Raw genomic sequence first — 18,644 nt, forward strand, 5'->3', positions numbered from 1 at the left:
AATAAATAATTAAATCCATTTATGAATAAAACCAATACAAAATATTCATTATATAGTTTTGTAAGCCACAACTGGCTCTGTTTTTGTTAAATATCTATTTATTTTATGAAACTATGGATAGGAATTCACCTTGGTTCACTTATGAAATATGAATGTATTTGCAAATTGTGCCCACATAGCTATTAAATTATTATTTTCTTATTTAATGCATTAATGATGATTCCATATGTATTTAAAAACATTGCCACCTAGAATCTGCTTAAAAAAAAGCAATAATATTCTATACCATCTGCTACAATAGGAAATAACATCAAACATTATGCATGTTTATGTACTTATTTTGTACATAAAGCATTCTGTAACATTTTTGAAATATCCATTTACTGTCTGCCCACCTACCCAAAATTGCTCTTGGTATTCAATTGTTGGTCATAACGAAGAAGAGATACTCCAAAAAATCCAGTGACCAGAAATAAACCTATGTATTAATTTTATTCTTGAGGTAAAATGAATATCCTGGCAGCTGAATTGAACTGTTGAACCACTATGAAAAACAGGGAAATTATGGAATCTTTTTTCAATATTGTAAAAAAAAGAAAAACATTAAAAATTAAAAAAAAAAAAAAGAATTTGCATTCTAATTGCACTACTCAAGAATGTCAGAGGGGAAAAAATGAAGATAATACCAAGCAAACCTCTTATTAAACTTTGTTTTAATTATTATTCTTCTATGGTGACTATTTTGTGGGGCAGAAACATGGTATCATTATTAATAACCTTAAAGCCAAATGGTAAACTCTGAAAACATCCCCTCTTTTCTATAGGCAAGCTCTTTAAGTAATCCCTTATACTAGGAATGTCTTTTCAGATAATGAATGAAACAACTTGATTGACTCCAGGTTGTTTCTTTCTCATGAAGTACTGCAGGAAGAATTGCCTTGTCACGTGTTTTCCCCTGAAGTTGAGTGGTTAGATTAGTTGTCTAGGATAGTTTAAGCTATATTTAAATATAGCTTAATATATTTAAATAGTGCCTGATGAGTAAGAGCTATAGCCATCACTTCTGAACATTTTACTTAAATCACAATAGTTTGGTGTGATTACAGAGACATTAGGGCAAAGTCTCAATTCCCCATAATTGCATATGAATAACTTAAGATTCAAGGGACCAGTGAGAGGCTGACTTTTTGATCTACTTATCAAGGAGTGCACTTGAGGGTCAGAAATCCTCATTTAAGTTCCCAAATTCATATTGTAAGTATGTGTAAATTTTAACGATTTTATGAAGAAGAAACCTGAATCCAGGTTTTTCTCCTCAGGTGAATTAGAGCTTTTTATTCTTGGTGGCTATTTAATTACTCCTTGAAAAGCATAACATCATCATCAAAAGAGATGAGGATTTCTTATCTTCTTTAATGCAGTGACTAAGCTTTTCTGTAGGATATGAAATACATAAGTATTTGAGATGCTTAGAGAAAGAACACAGTTATCTTATTTCCCAATCACTTTTTGTCAGGGCCTTGGTCTTTCAAGTGTACTGACAGAACTCTAACATTGAGTTGTATCAAATTTTAGCCTCATCGGAAAATAACTTCTTACCTTTCATGTTACTTGATTATGATTTTTTCAAGAAAAGTAAAAATTGGTCTTTTTGTTCCAACTCCAAATGATTTCATCAGTGCTGTTAGTATTTGGAAGATGGCAAAGAGGATGGCTGCAAAATTTTGGAGATGAAACAGACTTTTATTAATGAAAGGGTATCTCCTAAGAGCACATTTATGCTTTGCCACAGAAATACTTACTTTCAGTTCAGCAAAGAACACATGGTGTTCACGCCAAAGACAACTCCTGACTACTCCTACCAGGTGCAGGGACAGATGGACCGTGGGAAGGCAGAATGACATGACTTCTTTTATAATTTTCTTTTTTTCCATGTTGAATTGTCAGCTGTCCTACGTGGCAAGAGATCTGAAGCCATGCTGTGCTGTAGAGAAGAGCAATACCATCAAAACTGAGTTATAGACAATACTTGATATACAGAATGAGAAATTAACATTTAGATAGCTGTACCAGGGCTGGATGTGGCTCCATAAATGGGAAGGCTCAGCTCACAATCATCTTGCTGACAGTCATAGCTGTTTCTTAGGACTATGTTAACCTACCAGTCTGATCTGTGCTATACAATCACCTAAATTGACATTTTATTTTTATATATTAAAAGTTATATTTTATGGGCATGGGGACAGGCTCATGAAAAAAGTTACACATAATTTCTTACATCCCATTCAAACTAGGAAATAAAAACATATTTCCCTCAACTACAAAATAGCTGACTCCCAAATCTTTCTACCGGGTTACTTTTCAGAGGATGCTGCTCATTCTAATTAATTATTTTTTCATAGCAACTCATTGTTCCCATGCTTTTACTGTTTGACTGAATTATCAGAAAATGAAATCATGCTATGGAGATTAAAGAATGTGTTCTATGAATGAGAGAAATGCATCTCACCACATTATAACACCCCTGCATGAATAATTTATCTACCTTGACTACACTGCCATCACAGCTGCATTGAGCTTCATGTTGCCATGGCTCGGCTGTTAACTAGACCCAAGCAACTGCTTCAAAACTAGTTCTGATACGGCAACATGGTACTGAAGGGCACATACAGACGTACCATGCACTGGGTTCTGCGCTGGTGCCTCAGCAGCAGGCGATGTGATCACAGCCAAGGTAGCTGCAGCCTTGTTAGAAGGATCCTAACAACTGTCCTTTCTCATGAGTATCAGTGTGAAGACGGGGTGGGAAACAGCAGGATGGTATGGCTGCAGCTTATCTCAATTCAGAATGTGTTTTGTAATGCCAGGTCTATCTAAGTATATACTTATATGTAAATCTAAAACTATTAAGAGCAATCTTAATAATTTAAAGTGTTCATCTAGCTCTTCACCTCAGTAATACCCTACATGGGTTTTCCCTTTATTGATTATTTGGCTTTGTGTTACAAAAGAATTTCACATTAAAATGCCATTGCAATCAGTCATCAGTGTAGAGGAAAACCTTCTGATAACCTGAGGACATCTGACACTTTCTTCCCTCAAAGCCCAATCAGGAAACCTTTGTGTGGTTCTCTAACACAGGTAAGATTCAAACAGAATTGACAGTGCTGAACAGAACATATGGGACTAATAAGTGAGGTAGTGTAATCACTGCTTAATACTAAGGTAATGTAATAATATGATGACTTAAATCTATGTGCTTGCAGTGTGAAACAATGTAGATATGAACATGCTGGGCAAGTGGAATGGTATTCTAGATAATTCTTCATATATACACGAGTTAACATTTGTTGTAAATTCTACCTACTTATGCCTGTTTATATTGTGTTGATATATCACATTCTTGTCAAAGAGGAAATAAACTTTCTTTTGCTTTTATTATTTCTAAAAACCTCCTTCAAATAATGATTTCTACATTGTTAATGTTATAGTCAGATCAGACCTTTCTATTTCGTATTTCTAAAAAGTAGGTAATTTATTACAAATCTTGCCTTTTCTAAAGAAGTGTTCATAGCCTATGCTATGTATACATAATTCCTTTTTTATGTAGTTGTGTATATTGCTTATGAACTGCGTGAAAGCATGAAGATGTGATTGGTTTCTTTTATTATGATCATATGATTTTCTCCTATGTCTTAGAACAATGTTGCACATGGCTTTGGTGAAGATGGTTTGGAAAGGATGCTTTGGATAAAGATCATAGTTCCTTTCTGCACAAGGACAGGCTTTGGATGCCAGGGTAGAGATTCATGACAATTATTTCAGAATTCCTGAAGTATGAAAGTATGTAATCTTACAGACTCCCTCAGCTGTGAACTAAATGTTATGAGATGCAGTCAGAATTTAAAAAGTGACAGTAAAAGAAATAGTGCTTCATCTGAGAAAATATAAAGTACTCAACAAGATCATACACAAGGCTGACTGCGCTGGGATCACACGCATTTCAAAGCAATAGGGTTTTGTTTGTATCTTTCACCATGCCTTTTCCGCCTCTGTGCTAGAAGAAAAGACTTGAAAGAATCTACAGTTTGACAAAGCTTTACGCAACCTGGATATATTGCTGTCTTTATTTTACTGGCAACCCATCCTCAGGTTATTCATTCTCTAATACCCAATAAGCTGCTTTCAGGTTTTAGCTTAATGCATTTGAGTTTAGTGTACAAGCAAATGCAGAGCTAGGTTCTTACCTATAACACAGTCAAACTACAGTAATTTCTTTTAAATTATTCTTCCAACTACTCTGGTTACTAACAAATTGTTGTGGCATTGCAAGTGAGAGACAGAAAGGTTGACAAATCATTATTTCTTGAGGCTCTGCGGTCCGTGGGGTGGAAAAGCTATAAATTCATTGGCTTACTCACCTGTAACTCAGTTCCTACTTGTCTGTAACTATTATGCTTCTAAGATTAGATAAGCATTAAACTGTAGTGCCAGGTTCTGGCCTAAAATTTTGATGGGGTTTGTGCAAGTTGTGTTTTTACAATATCACTGGGCTCCAAGAGTTACGTGAACCAAAACTACCACTTACATAGAATAATTTGTGGTTATTACAGTGTGTTGTTTAAATGTGGAGAGGCAAGTGTGTTTCTGGAGACAGAAGTCTCAATCTATATACAGCTGAGTCATAGAAAGGATTCTATAATTCAGAAGATCACAAAACGAAGACAGGAAACAGTTTTCTTACCAGTTATCCACAACATCTGCAGAAGTTAAAAGTTTCTGGTACTATTTCTGATAGTGTGAAATTTTTAAAAAGATACCACTTTAAAAAAAAATTATCTATTTTTTACCTTCAAGATATGAGCTATTCCATGCATATTCTCTGCAGTGCTTTGCTTCTACAAGCTAGGCATATGACTCCAAGGCAGGGCTGATTCACAGTCTGAGAATTAGATTCTATATGATTACACAAGTATGATCACATGTAAGCCAGATAATACACATTCAAGAAATGAGTGTGTCAAATGCCATATTTTTTTGCAATGTTAAGATCCCAAAAGAGGCATTTGGGACTGCCTTATGGGAGCACCCATGCAAGTGTATTCATTAAGGCAGTGTTTGCAACTGTGTGTGCAATCAGTGGTCACGATGTTTGCTTTAGCGATAGAGTTGATATCTAAACTGCTGGCAACATTGCACTTACAAGCAGGAGATAGAAATATAAAGTTAATATGAACATGCCCTTGTTTTTGGACAACCTTCCGAGTCAGAGGTAGAAAAGATAGACAAGACAAAAAGAGGTGGTACTTCTGAAAAGTTTGAGAATCTCTTTTGTAAATGACAGTCTATATTTACACGCTTTTTTGAAATATTCTTCCAAAAATCTAATTCGCATTGAATATCATCAGTGACATCCAGGAAAATAGGTACTTACTGTCACTTGCCAGTGTACAAAAGTCTGTCCATTAATAAAGTCTTTTAAAGTATTAGGATGATTATGGTGAAGACTAGTTTTCTTGAAACAAAGTTGAAAGTGACACGCTGAAAAGTCTAGATGTTTCATTTAAAGAAGGGAATGAGTATTATTTGTACAGTGGATGCTAGTTCTTGCTATTGAACAATACTATAGACATATGCTGAAACTTCATCATCTAAATACATTCTTTTGTAATTAACCTAACAGTGGACTGAAAATTATCTACAAGCTCAAGGAATAAAGTATATGTGTCTGCTGAGAACTGCTTTGTAAAAGCTTTCCTCACAGCCAGTGAGCTTTTAGGATCCTTTTCTAGTTGTGTGTCTGTCTTTCCTTTGTTTGTTTAGTTCACTCTATGACTATATAATATTTGCAGTGTTATACAGTACTATTAAGTATTTGTTTTATTTTAAAACTTCCCTGAGTTTTCAGTTCCTAAATTGTGTCTTGGGCACCCATGCCTTTTTTCAACAGTTTAAATGTCCTTTTCCTTGCCTTCTTTTTCATGCTGTGTTTTGTGCTGATACTCTCAGCACAGGTCTCTCTGTACACAAGAATCTTCCTTTACCCCTACATTAATCTGTTCAGAAATTTATGAACAAACTATAGTAAGTATAGTGGATTGGCACATAAGTTAGTATAAAAAGCTATTGCTTTCAACTGAGACTTTAAAGAGCATATTTTGGCTCTTATATTCTAGTGCTTTAGGAAGATAAGGCAGTCAGATGTTCTCCATGAAAAGCTGTGGAAGTTGTGATTAATAGGCTCCATCTGAATGTAATGCAAACCAATTTGTTTGGGTTTTTTAATCAATGTACAAAAATCTTCTTTCTACTGTAGTTTTCAGGAAATAATTAACAAATATTTTTCGGTATTAGTACAAGAAATACAGTCTGAGAAAGATGCGGCCATACTGCAACAAGTCCAGTGAAGGACCATGAGGATGATTGAGACTGAAGCATCAGTCCTACAAGGGGAAACTGAGAGTGCTAGTGGTGTTCAGCCTGGAAGAGAGCTTCATCCTTCAGGATGTTCAACCTGTGACTGCACATGGTCCTGGGAAACCTACTCCAGCTGGCCTTACTTGAGCAGGAGGTTGGACCAGACCATCTCCAGAGGTCCCTTTTAGCCTCAACAATCCTGGGATTTTGTGATAGGGTTATTTTTATTTTTCTGGGTTCCTGAGTTCTGAACATGGTATTACTATTAGCTTTGTTCCTTTTTTTGACCAGAAGTTAACAGCACACTTCCATGCTCTCCTGAGAGTTCACTTAAACTGAATTAAAATCTCTTAGTAAAAACCAGAAAGGAGTCCAGCTAATCAGAGAAGAAAGCATTCCAATGATCTGGCGAGTTCTTTAAATGTGCCCACATTTCAGTGACATTTCACCCACATATAATGAAAAACATCTCTGGATTTTAATAATAGTCTAAGTACTTATAAATTGCTATAGTTTCTGTAGTTTCTGGAGGCATCCTACTTCTAAGGTCAGGCATCCCTACAGAGCTTTTTGCCCTTTTCATTCTTCTGCAGATTTCAGAGTTCATAATAAAGAGAAGAAATGTAGGTGTCTACAGATTCTAGCAAAGAAAAGCCCTAGAGGGGAGTTAAATGTCTAAACACCATTCTTGGCATGATGCTAAACAAGTCTCAGAACAATCCTTGACATGAGGGAAGCAGATTTACCTTAGTCATACTGTCTGAGAAGTCTACAACTGATTCTCTTTAGCTTCCACAGAATGAGTGACAAAAATCTCAGGGAGTCTCTGTGCTTTATTATTACAGAAGTGAACAGTTGTTTACCTTATTTTCTCTGCTAATTATTTAAATCATTCTGAGTTTATGAAGTTCAGGGATTAATGGAAAATATATATATGACTGGAAGTTTCTCTGAAGCTGTAAAACACATCCCAGTGATAGAGGCCTAAAAATGTTGAGATTACATCAGCCATATGAAGTTGAAAAACATTGTTCTGAAGACCTCATCAAGTCACAGGTTAACCCTCGAGGGACCAGCACTCCTTAGGCAGCATTCAGTTCAGCTCCATGGTTCCCTGGAAGCCAACAGCTACAATTTTCTGTGTATCCAGGACTGACCTGTGCTGCCTTAGGTCTATATAGAGGTATGCTCTACCTACATTTTCCAGGTAAGGCTAACAATGATCTAGGTATCATGTTCTCTGAGTGAGCTTAATATTTTGATAATTCTCAGATCACAGGCATTTAGTGTAATTGTGATCACTCGTTTTTGGATTTCTGCTGGAGAAAGCAAATGTAGACCCACCTGCTCTTTAGATACCAGTTAGGATACTGGATTCATGGGCAGAAAATTTGGGTTCAGTTAATTCCTGAAAGGAGTTCATTGGATTGGCTGCGCAGTGCTCAACAAAGGTTCCAGGGTGTGAGATACAGACTAAGCTAATGCAGTTTGGCAGGGTGGAAAGTTTTGGAAGACTGAACTTTATTTCTACTCCCTCTCTCTCTTCTCCCTCTCCCATTCTGTAGTACCACATATGGTTCCTGGTTTTTCCAAAGAGTATTTTTCTAGCTGTTCTTACTAGATCTCAATGTTTAAAAAAACACAACGAGCCAAAAAAACCCCAACCAAACACTGCATAAACCTTCACAGTACAACATGTAGGTTGAGATAAATAAACAAAACTTTACTGCATTTGCTACTGATTTGAACTGAAATTCATAGAATCATAGAATAGTTTGGGGTGGAAGGGACATTTAAAGGTCATCTAGTCCAATCTCTCTGCAATGAGCAGGGACATCTTCAAATAGGTCAGGTTGCTCAAAGACCCATCCAACCTGACCTTGAATGTTTCTAGGAATGGGACATCTACCACCCCTCTGAGCAACTTGTTCCATCATTGCTTCTCTCAACTGCTGTTGTTCATATATGTTGCTGTGTATGTTGTACTAATACAACAGTTCAGGGAATTGTGCTATAAAATGTAAATCAAATGATCCTTGTTTTAAAAAAAATAATAATCAAAGATACTAATTTAGATCAGCTGAGTGCTCTGATTTGCAGTGCCCCAAAACAGAACAGTTTCATGAGAATGACACAGTGAGGAGAGTGAAGGGGGCTGGGAATGAGGAGGATGGAAGAGAGGAAAGGGCAGTATTTCTTGGGACATCTCTTTCCTGAACAGAATATACCCTGCACATATATGCTCAGTTTCCTCTGTGAACATAATGACAGACAAGTACGCATTGATGGAGCTCTCTTTCTCTACTACTTCCTAAGTTTTGAATGCTTTTTTCCCCATGCACTGGGAAAACCCAACCTTTTAACTTCACAAAATTGGATGAGAGCCCTCAAAATGGAAAATGATTGCCTGGCCAGACCATCAGCCACTTAAATGTGACATACCTGTCCTTGGCCTCTCATTTCATGGTAGCCTTAGTCCTAGCTCCCAAGGAGCAATCATATTTTTTTAATAAGTAATTTTAAATAATACTGTAGGTGGCTACTTACACATGTAAATATGTTCCATTTTGTCCCTCTTTAAGAACTGAATGATTTGTCCATTCTCTTGGGATGCCCAATAGCGCCAAGGTAGGATACGCTGTAGAGTAGGATTATATCTTCAATGCCAACCCAAAACAGAAGCATGACCAAGAAGGTGTCGCAGTACAGCAGCAGGAGTGGGATAACCCTGTTGGCTACTCAGTACTGAAGACGGTCTGTTGCCTGCTTAATTCATTCTCCCACCCTGCTTGTATTTTTCCATCATGTTATGTGTGCTTCAGCTGCTGCTGTATTTGTTGCTCCTTGTTGAGTCTTCTTGCCTGAAACGGATGAAAAGTCACCAGTGGCAGAGAATTTACTTCAGTATTCACTAGTGTCTAATTAGGAAAAAAAAATGGGGGAGGCTTGGGAGAATTTAGTCTTGATTCTTTCGTGTCATTTCTGCTGTCTTAAATCTCTGCCAAAATCCTGCCATTCTCACTTCAGTTCCCATTAATGACATTTATAACTTTCAGGTTTAGTTGTTGCTATTTTTTGCACAGAATACTAGCAAATTATTTAGTTTATTTGATAAAAGCAATGTGAAAGCAGTGTGTTCCTAGTAATATGCTCATGTGCAATGTTCTTCCAGAAACAGAGACTAGTAACCATAAATTAAAGTGGATGCACAAAACTGTAGATAGTGATAAGGGAAACAGCTGTCAAATCTGTTCTTTGAAAATAGATCTTTCTAGGTGTAGTCATAAATGATGTCAGAAAAAAATGAGCATTGAGTTTTCTTGCCTACCCCCGACATTAAAATGGAATGTTGTTAAGGTGATTATCCAGCCATCGTTAACACCTTTCAGAAAGCAATGCCTTTCATAAAGATCGTGCACTTACGTAATTGGAGAGTTTGCCAGAAGTAGAAAGTCTTTTTTCTTGCAGAGATGAAGCAGGTGATCAGTCATTCTTCCTATATTTCTAATAGATATGATATTATATTAGTATCTTTCCTTTATAAAGTACTATTTCATTCTCTTAAGCAATAAAAGAATGTGTTCTCCAAACCTGTAGATTAAAGAAAACAAAATTTATCTTAAATTAAAAGAAGTATTAAAGTAACTTTTCAACACACACATAGAAAAAGTTTTCAAAAGAACAGTTTCCTACCTAACATATATGCCCAAATCTCAGAAGCCTGGAAACCAGATGATCCTATTCTTTACCTCAATGATTTCTGAAGAATGTCATGTAATTATCATGAGACATTTGCTGGCAAATGTCTGGGGGAATAGTAACATTAGTTCTGAATTTCCTACTTCTTGACATTTAAATTATACCATTTGGACATTATTCAAAATCCCTTGACATTGCTACTGCAGGTCCCATCCATTGAAATGAGATAGTTGAAAATTCAATGACAGAAGAAAAAAGGACTTTAAAAGTTTGATTACAGTGATGTGTAGCTGCTTCAGTCATTACAATGTCAGAGCAAGGTTATGAGACATTTCCATTTTTAACAATCTTAATGGGTTCAGGTCCTGAAGTCCTTATTAAATTACAGTCCAATTGATTTGTCTGTCTTGGACCCAGTCTATATTTCTGAGATGGAGGAATACATAGTAATGCTGTCTTAGGAGTGAAAACTGTATATTGCTAGTAGTATCGATACCAAAAATTGGTATCAAACACATAAGTATGTTCTCTATGTGGAGTTTTTAAGTGTAACACTGTCACTGGCTGAAAGCTGAAACAGTGAAACAACTTAGCTGCCATTTCCCCTTAACTATCAACAGTAATTAAGACCCAAATCAAAACTTAAATACAAGAATGCAAAAAAATCATTCCATAAGGGTAGAAATTGGTCTTAATTTAAGGAAATTTTAGAAATAATTAATTTTAGACTTGTACAGTTTTCCAAAACCTTACCAAGTCTAAAGTTTTACAAGCAGTCATGGGACGTTATTGTATTTTTTTTTAAGTACGTACCTATATTGACTACCAGGTAACTTCGAGTTTGCTGCATTATAGAAATCTGCCTACAGAAAAGTAATAGCAGACACAAAAGGGAGAACTTACTCTTTCTCATCCTGCTTATTTCAGTTAGGCGTTCTCATTGTCGTAGTCTTTACACAGATTTAACATAAAAGTTGAGGTTTCTAGATGTTTTCTTAAAATTTGTAAAAACAAATACCAGTATGTTAAATAAGTATAAACCATGTTTAAATACATTTTAAGTATAAATTCACAGGATTTCAACCCAGTTTATCTAAACCAATGCTAAAATATTTGAATTATATCAGGTCAATACTTAACTGCAAGCAAACTTATATGCAATTTATATAGTGCTTGCTGATGTAAATCTGTACTGTCCTCTAACTTTCAAAGATTAAAATTACCCAACTTAACACTACGTAATGTATTGTGTGTGATAAATTTCATGAATAGAAAATATAGAAGGCAATAATTTATGGGCAGGGGGATTGAGCTATTCTATTTTGTAAAATTTTCACTTCATTTTTCATACTATGAATGTGTAAAATTGTGTCTGAGTGTCTAGTCTCTGTGTCTGAGACTAGGACACAGAAAAATTACTTCCATATGCACAAGTAATTCCAACCATAATTATAACCCATAATCTTTAACAGATTTGGAAATTCTTTAAAATGCCCATTATCAAAATATGCTTTCAAAATAGCACTTGTACATGATAACAGCCCAGTGAAGCAGCATAATGCATAAATGTTGTATGGTACAAAGAACTACTACAAAGAACTACTTTTTTTTAATTAAAGCATTAGAGTTCTGAGAAATGACTGAGAACTCTCATTTTTTGTAGAACTGACTGCTGGAAATTTTTCCAGGTATACTTTGATTTTTAGCATTGCTGATTTTGTCTTTGTTGTATATTTTCATGGGGCTGCGTATATATTTTCTTAATATTCTTTCCTTTTCTTTATGGAGACTAGCAGAGTTAAAGTATTGTGTGCCTTAAAAATAACTAGGATGATAAAAGCCGAAGTGATTTCTTACTACAAGTATGCTTTTAATGTCTAGTTAAAGCACTGTCAGACCATTGTGAAAATAGAGTGCATCTTCATCACCCCATAAAAATCTCTTTACCTCACAGCTCCACTTAGTAAGGTACATCTAGAGAAAAACCCCAACCCACCCTTATTTTGCATTAGCAAAACATTGTCATCTTAAGAAAACAGAATTGAACTACAAATTACCATGGTTTTTAGGTTTCTTTTTTCCTCCTTTGAAATCTATCTACCTATCCAGGGAATTCCTTTTTAAAAAGAAAACAGTATAACTAAGACAATCTTTATAAGCAGCTACTTTAAGAGTTTTGAAGACCACATTATATATATTATATGCCCATATATTTTATTTAGAATTATTTTTGTGCAGCTGTGTGAACAAACAAATGAGCCAACAAAAGCGAGAAGCAAGTGCTAAGGGTCACCGGTGGAACTTAGGCATGGCCGTACTGGGCACTGACACATCAAATCACAGGCACAGAAATGCCCACAGTAATTCACAACTAGGCTTTTAGCGTTTAACCTCCTGGTAATGCAGAAGAGCAAGGGGATTCACGGAAGCCAATATTCTGAAGGGAAAGATATCTTGAAGGAACAGCTGCTGAAGAGGGATTCTGCTTTACCTTTCTAGGTCTGGAGGACTTAGATGTCTAATGCTGCACTGGACACAAATGCTTATTTTAATTTGGGTTATACAAGCCTTAACTTCTAAAATTAGAACCATAAGTCTTACAGTGACAACTTTATTTCTACCACTGTACCATTACTACACTACTCCGTAACTCTTTCCTGTACTGTAAGATTTCTTACACTATTTCTTGGAAAAAAATTTCTGCTTCAGAAATGATCTGATCACGTCAACTACAAACTTCCTAAAGCAAAAATACTTGGAAAATGAAAAACAGTAGTGTTACAATTTCCCTGTAGGTATCATATAAATTGCATATGCTCTTATTGCACACTATGGCTTTCCACTAGATATCTTAAAAATACTTTCTTTGTGAACGCAAATCTTATTTTTATTTTCCGATCCTTTATAACTTGTTGCATGACACCAGGGTAGTAGCTCTGTACAAGAGGAATATATGAGTGAGGTGAAATGCAGATTTTTACCTTTCACAAGTTTTTGAGTCTAGATTTCAGAACATTAACTGCTTTTAGGTTAAAAAATTAATTTTGTGCATACCTTTAAAGATTACATAGCTAGCTATCTCTGTTTATTACTCTATTTTTGTTTGGTTTGTACTTAATTAAATGCCATTTTATTTTAGGGATTGGGGGTGGGAGGTGGGGTGGGTGTCCTTATCAATGAATAACATATGATTTAATTTAGTTCCCATACAGCTTTGAAGACTGTGCTGATACCTTGCTATAAAGAGGTTTCACATACCTATGTGGAATATTTGGTTTTAAAAGCTGCACAGTAAAGAGAGGTCACAGTTACATTACTTAATGTTACTGATAAGTAGCTAAAAAAAAATACTAGTTCAGCACCCAAGCACCCCATTTTCATAAAATTTGCACAATAGACTGCAGAACTGTTTTACTGAAAAGACATTTTGATAATTGATCATTTAAAGCTTTGCATATATTTAGGCCATAATCATTATTACAAAAGAATGAGCAGTTGTTATTTGGTTAATGAATTCAAGGCTAAAAGGCCTAAAGGTCCCCGACAGTTTGGCAAATATTCACCCTGTCTCACTAGTACCTGGTTGTCGGTATCAATTACCCTGCCCATGTAAAACTGGTGAAACTGAAAAGTAACTAACAGTTGGATATGTGAAAACCAGAAGCTTGTTACAATATGTCTCCAATTTGGGGATATATTGAGTAACATTAGTCTTATCTCAATAAAGAGTTTAGCATTAAAGCTTACAACCATTTCCATAATTTTATATTGTATTTCTTTATGTCTCAGTAAACCACTCTTTTCAAAATAAATATATTTATATTAATATAAAAATAAATTTATGTGATATTTCATTATATTGAGACTTACCAATCTAAAGAAAGTTGTGGGTTATTTAGACGTATAAACAAAATGTTAAATGGCATAAGGTGCTGCAATTATTTTTAATTGTTATGTCCAGAGCAGATAAATTTGTAGCTGTTAGAACATCTGTGGTTTTAAGCTCCTTAATTTAAAAAAATGAATGAAGTAAAATCCTCACTTGTCAGTTTAAAGTATCATAAGATTGCATTCAAAAGGAACATTTGAACTGGGAATAATAGAAAAATAAGTGAGGAAAAAAGCCTATAAAAAAAATGAAAAACATTCCAAAATACCCTAGTGAGTGGTTAAGGATTTTGCCTATATGTCCTAGGATATATTTTCACTGTTCAGATGCACAAGGTGTAACACAGCGTTCCCTTTGTTTTCTATGCCTGATGTGCTCTGGCAACACCAAGCACTTAGGCATTGCTTCCTATTACTATACATATGGTCTGGTTTTTCTTGCAGAGATGGCAATTACAGAAATGATGCTAAAAAACACACCTTAAAAAAGCTGAAGAGTAGAATATCCCCAGATTGTTTACAGTCAGACACTGAGAACAGCAAAAGTGTGACCTGTGTCCTTTTCACGCACTGATTCCCCTGGTACAGATGGTGAGAAGCAAATTGTACACTGCAGTGCGGGTAGTACCATTTTTCATTAAAAATGCTGTAAAGGTAACCTTGATAAGTGGTAATAGTTTGCAGGAGTGGGTGTAGCCCAGTCTGAATGACAGATACCTCATGCAGCCACAGGAAGACTGTGAGACAGGACCTCGGAAATTAAGGCGGCCTTCAGCATTTCCTTCTGATAACACACCTGTACGCAAGGGCTCGCTCAGACATGGGTCAGTGCGTGTCAGGCTCTCAGTACTACAATGTGATTCTTTCCTCTTTGCTAGAAGCTCTGAGTTGTTAGGACTGTGCTAGTACAGGCTACTAGAATCATCCAGACAAATATAGATATTCAAAATTTTACTTCATAAAAGCAAGGTGCTTGGTCACAATGTCAGTTGTTTGACTGCCCCATAATAAGCAGGAATTGAGAGTCTGGGAAGGCCCTCACAGTCCTCTGTGTGGGAAAGCCTGCGTCCAGAACTCGCCACACTGAGCCTAAGGACAGAGGGCAAGCGCTTGGACTGTAATGGTGTCCAGCGATGCTGCTGGAAGCTTTATAACGCTGCTTGCGGGCATATTGCTGAGCGTGGTAGTTAGAGCCAAGTCTCCTTCCACTAGATGTGACAGTATCTATGCTTATTTGGTCAGCTATGCCTACAGCACATTTAGACCTGTTCTTTAACGTCTCCGTACATTTATTTAACTAGAAATGGGTAATTTGTCTCCTGGTGACCTTCCTGTTAAAGACTATTTTCACTTCAGCATTTTATTGCCTTTCTTATTTTATTTTTTAAAATACTTCTGGCTATGACCTTTAGCACTTCTCACATCCCAAGACATTACAAATGCCTGTAAGCTTAAGGATAGTAGGGGCTAAAGGCTGAACAGAATTATACTGGGGCCTTCATTTTTCTGCTCAGCTATTAACAAGAAAGAAAAAAATGTGAAGTTGAAAAATTGTACTCTCATTCTCTCAGACATAACCCTTTTTGCATAACACCTATTCTACCACAGTAGTAGTTTCAAGCATTTAACCATTTGGAATTATGGGAATATCTTTATTTCTAGCAAAATCAAAGAAACCAGTAGTATGAAAAAAAATTGATGGCTTTTTAAAAAGAATGTTTTAAATGGCTTCTGCAAGAAGGGCTAAGCATTTATTTTCATTTACAAATAGCAAGCACTTTGGATTCTAATTATTCACAATTATTATAAAGGCTTTCTAAAATAAGACATTATAGTTTAGACTAGCAGTTTAAAGAGCTGCTTGATATATTGAAATGAAAAGTGAGAGCATGAAAAATACATTTCATTAACTCCTGCTGCCTCAATGTCTTGGGGCACTATGTTTTGAGGGAGAAATACTGCAAATAAAGTAACCCGTGGAGCAATTTTATGGTGGACATTTTCCCTTGGTGAATATAGCAATTTGACAACAACTTCTTCAACATATATGCATGCTGTACTGCACTACATTTGAATGTCACTTCATTCAAGGAAATGAAGAATTACAGGAAAGTGCTGAGTCTCAGAGGATGTTAAAGAATCAGAGTGCAGAAGAGGAAGCAATTATTTACTTGCAATAAGCGCGAAGTGCAATCTGCAGTGGACAGATTGGATTTCTGCTTTCATGCTGGCCAGTAAAGTATTTCTGGTATGACATTACTATAATTATAGCTCTGTCTTATTTGAACCATAATGAAGTTGGTGACCAAATAGCTTAAAATGTATAAAAAACTTCTGGTCCCCTTGGGTTTCCAGCAGTCTTCCAAATCTTGTGGAGGAATAGAAAAAAAAAAAAATTAATTGCTGTTTCTGCATTATTTGGGAACTGCTCTTGCTTCCTCAGATGCACAGAGTTACTTATGGGCTTAAAAGTCAACAACCTAAGTTCCACACAGAACGGCTGATTTTTCCCCCCTAAAACAGCACTGCAACCCTTGCTGCATATTCCAGGTGGTAATCATAGCAGTTCTTGGGAGATGAGAATTTCCCTTACCATATTGTCTTAAATTACACCAGTGAATTACATCCTTTTCCTCACTATGTTCTACGGTGACACCAGTGACCAGTGAGTCCTATAGGTAAAAGATGTTTTTAATGCTGCCATAATGTTGCTGTTCTGTTTAGTCTGCTTTGCCATCTAACCCAGACAAGGGGCCAAACCCAAATGGAAACACTGGGAGGAAAATAATTCATAGAAATTTTGTTTCTGGCAACCTGGAGTAAATGCAGAATGAGAAACTATTTCTGCTAGTGGAGGAGGTCACTTTGGGCTTACAGCTTGGAAAGAAAACTTAGAAGAGAGCCTGGGAGTATGATCAAGGTGCCAGGTACCCATGGAACCATCATAACAAAGCACAACAAAAACATTAAACAGACTAGACGTAAAAACAACACTACTTGAAAAGAAACTTGTAGAAATCAACTACACAGCAATGGGAGCAATATGAGTAACGCCTGTTTCCAAGCCTAATTGATTTTTAAAAGCTAAAACTTGGCACCAGATTTGAGCACAGGAGGCAGAAAGCAACAGTTCTAAGAATATCTTACTGCATAATTTTCTGCCCCATAAATTGCTTAACATTTTGTATCTGAACCATGGAAATAATATGTGGTTGATGTGTTTTGTCATCATCTTTGATAAAGAGAAACAAAATAGTTACTAACACTCATTCTGTCATTTTTTCACTGTTGGTATCAACTAGTGATGTCATAGTTTAAATAACTTGTCTTTTACTATGAAGAATTATGATTTGCTCAGGAAAATGTTATTTTTTACAGCTCTAGTTATTTCTTCATGATTTCCTATTCTTCAGAGATAAAGTAAGTCCATCTACACATTAATAATGTCACTGAGGCTGCCACTTAAGCACCTCTTAGAAATTTAATTAAAAATGTTATCTCAGAAATGGGTAAAGTGAGTGATATATGGTAAAAATAGTAATTTAGTGTCCTAGCTTTGCATTTGCTTTTTCCAGATTTTTAAAAGCAATCTTAAGAAGTTTTTCTATCTTTTTATGTCTGTGAACGAGCCCAGGTACAATGAAGAAAGCTAACTTTGCATCATTTTTAACATATCTGGAACCAGAATTTCACGAGGCTGTGCTTCAGATGAGATTTCAGACTTCCTTAGTTTACAGATTTTAACAGCTTTGGTACATACCTTAACATGAAATGTGACATGGATTGGTGTTTGTAGGCCTTGCCTCATATATTTGCAAGATTAAATTACTGACAGAAGATTTTTACGACTTCCCAGAAACCTTAGAAGCTCGTCTAGGAAATTGTCATTGCTATGTGATCCTCTTAAGGCCCACAGTTACCTAGGGTAGCTATTGGATGTGAATCTTATACATGTATTGTAGGCTAATGCAAAAGGTGAAATTCACTAGTCAGTGAAAATTTCAAAACATTACTTTTCTTTAGTTAATGTTTATTTTTTGCCTGATTTTTTCTGTCACACATTTATTCATTTTTAGAAGTACAATCATGATTGCAAATAGCTTCAGACAAGCAGTGCAAGAATTGCATTAAGAAATTAGAATAATCTATAAGAAAACTTTAAGGAGCCTGACTCATCCATGTGAGATGAAAAGCAGGGGTGCATGAGAGGAATATATAGTAAATATTTGCATGCAATAGTCATGCATATTCATAGTTTCTGCTGCTGTTAACCAAAGGGATCTGGATGGTTGTGTTTTTAAGACCTAACTGTTGCTGCCTTGGCAAGTAAAGCTTTGTCTAGATTTGCTGGATGTGTTTCAAGAAGGTGTCCTTATTACACAGTTAATTGTCAAAGCAAAAATGGCAGCAGCAATTCGCCATCATTTTTACTTCAGCTTCACCTAAACAAATGAAGTTTTCTATTCTTAGTTATTATTTAGGAGCGCAGCAGATACTCTGGAAAAAACCTTTCTCATCTCCATGAGCAAATTTCATACAGCATTCTATGATTCTTGGCAATCATCCTTTCTGTAACCATTTTTGGGGGCCTGGTTATTTTTTGTGAGAGGTGGTGAAAATCACAGTGAATGGTGACAGTT

General features: G+C 35.8%; 1 long non-coding RNA gene across 1 annotated transcript; it reads right to left on the minus strand.

The window, feature by feature from the left end:
- Positions 1-1,610: 1,610 nt before the first annotated feature.
- LOC119149982 lies at positions 1,611-9,256 on the minus strand. The gene is made up of 3 exons (XR_005104907.1): positions 8,965-9,256; positions 1,803-1,984; positions 1,611-1,714 (listed from the first exon to the last, which is right to left on the minus strand). It is a non-coding gene; the product is annotated as an uncharacterized LOC119149982 (long non-coding RNA).
- Positions 9,257-18,644: the final 9,388 nt, after the last annotated feature.

This window comes from Falco rusticolus, chromosome 1 (assembly GCF_015220075.1).
Source record: "Falco rusticolus isolate bFalRus1 chromosome 1, bFalRus1.pri, whole genome shotgun sequence".
NCBI lineage: Eukaryota > Metazoa > Chordata > Aves > Falconiformes > Falconidae > Falco > Falco rusticolus.